General features: G+C 37.0%; 1 long non-coding RNA gene across 1 annotated transcript in view; it reads right to left on the bottom strand.

Moving 5' to 3' along the window:
* Positions 1-2,500, bottom strand: part of LOC149134909 (uncharacterized) — a 246,121-nt gene that overhangs the window by 126,126 nt on the left and 117,495 nt on the right. The gene's annotated exons all lie outside the window — the stretch shown is intronic.

The following is a 2,500-nucleotide window of genomic DNA, read 5'->3' as shown; positions in this document are numbered from 1 at the left end:
TATATGTATATATATATGTGTGTGTGTGTGTGTGTGTGTCTGTGTGTGTGTGTGTGTGTGTGTGTGTGTGTGTGTGTGTAATAGTGGGCAAATATGTATATATATACGTGTGTATGACTAATTATATATGTATGTACGCGTGTGTATGTATGTTGGTATAGTTGTCTAATGAGAGAGACATAGAGAGACAGATGTTAAAATGAACGTATGAAAAGACAGACAATTAAGAAGCTATATTACATATTGTCTCAGAGATACAGAGGCAGATGTGGAGACAGATATAAAAGGGAGAGATAAATAGACAGGAAACGGATAGCCTCGAGATAGTGCAGCAGATATACGGACATAAGAATATACAGACATAGAAGTGTGAAGCGGGTTTAATACACAGACATACATTTATATATGTACGTGTGTGTGTGTGTGTGTGTGTGTGTGTGTGTGTGTGTACAAATTCATGTACGACTGCAATTGTTATATTTAGAACACAGCGTAGATTCTCATCATCCAGACAGCTTCTAACGTAGAGGTTGAGTAACAACTCTACTAAGTACTATATTACTGATTAAAACATACGGAGCAAGTGTTGGAGAGACTTAGACAAACACAAGATTGCTTTATTCGTCCCTACGTACGGTTCCATTGTGGTTGCATAGATCCCTGCTGCTAATGTGCCAAGTGCCATCCGATGCTATATTAGCTCGAATCATCAGGAAACTATTTATTGCATTTAGTTATGTGTAATATATTGAAATAAAATGTTCCCTGATGAAGCATTCCACTGACCTTGGAACGGTTCCAATCAGTTATAATGGTGAAACGTTCATAGAAACTAATAATGCAAACGTGTGTTTATCTTAATCATTCACATACATATATAATATAATATAATATAATATAAAGTAGATAGGGAGTGAGAACACAGAAATAACAATTTATTTATCTAATAGTCAACTTTATGTCACCTACACACGTTTCAATTTCTAACCTTCATTCATATTTTATAACTAAAATTGCATTATTAATTTAAAAGGTAAAAATCTCTTCACGACAAAAAATTTCTTTATATATTATATATATGTGTGTGTGTATGTGTGTGTGTGTGTGTGTGTGTGTGTGTGTGTGCATGTATGTATGCATATATATGTGCATGTATTTGTGTGTGTGCGCGTACGTGTATGTGTGTGTGTGTGTGTGTGTGTGTGTGTGTGTGTGTGTGTGTGTGTGTGCAGTTTTGCCGAGAACTGCATTATATTTCTTTTTCACTCCATAAACGCCACTTTGGATCTCAGCTCAACGGCCATTGTTCTCATACGATGGTCAGTGACTTCAGACACACTGTACTTTTAAACACACACACACACACACACACACACGCCGCATTCTCATTGATATATTGAGCCTACTTTTCTTCAACTGATGATATAGAAACAAAATAAATGTGTTTCTGCCTTAAAACCTTGTAAGCAGTAAAATCTAAAACACACAAAAAGCAAAATCACACCTTTGTTTAAATAAATCTGAAGGTACAAGCCAAAAAATATTGTACGATGAACTCGCCGCTCATTAATACGCCACTGCTGTCATCAATGGGTCTCATAAATGTCGATTATACCGAACAGAGAAAACATCTAACGGAAACCATCAACACACTCTCGCCTGCACGCGCAACATATATACACATATTCACATACACACATAAACTATATTTCCCCATGCTTCTATGTAGCTTCTTCCCAATGTAACATAACTTATACACACATATACACGCGCATACATACACCTGCAAATCATCCATTGACTATACACGGCTCAGTGAAGGCCCCGTGGCTTAATGGTCAGAGTATAACGCTCACGACCGTAATGTCGTACGTTCGATTCCCGGTGGAGCGTTGTGTCCTTCGGCAAGATTATTTCTCAGTCGGAAGAATACCACCCAACACTTTTTGGGGTTTTTTTCGAGAGGGTAATGGTTCTGCCAGCTCGCTGCCTTTTTGTTGCAAATTATATCAAAAACACAAAAAGTGGAAAATGCTTTATCATGAGAGTTTGATCATGTGTCGCAGAAACAATATATTTACATTCTAATCAAAATATGACACAGGTTTCACCTGTTTTAAGTCGATTTAGTCATGCTGTATGCCAACAGGAAATATATATATATATATATATATATATATATATTTTAATCAAATGAATCTGTTACGGTATCAGTTTAGTAATTTCACATCTTTCTAACAAAATTCCCAAGATGCTGTCCGTTAATCTCCTTCGGTTAGTTGCTGGGTCGTGAGAGTAGTAGCAAATATTTGCCTTATGTATGCGTATCCATGTATATGAGTGTACGTGTGCGTATGTGTGTGTGTGTGTATGATTGTATACTTTTGCAAACACACACATACGCATATAACTTCCATCTTATACGTGTTTCCGTTATTGACTTGCGGTACAGTGGGGTACCCGACTCGATGACTCCAGGCGAACAAATTGCTCCAGCCTG

This window comes from Octopus bimaculoides, chromosome 6, assembly GCF_046866305.1.
Source record: "Octopus bimaculoides isolate indiv1 chromosome 6, ASM4686630v1, whole genome shotgun sequence".
Lineage (NCBI taxonomy): Eukaryota > Metazoa > Mollusca > Cephalopoda > Octopoda > Octopodidae > Octopus > Octopus bimaculoides.
This window is presented reverse-complemented; position numbering and strand designations above follow the sequence as displayed.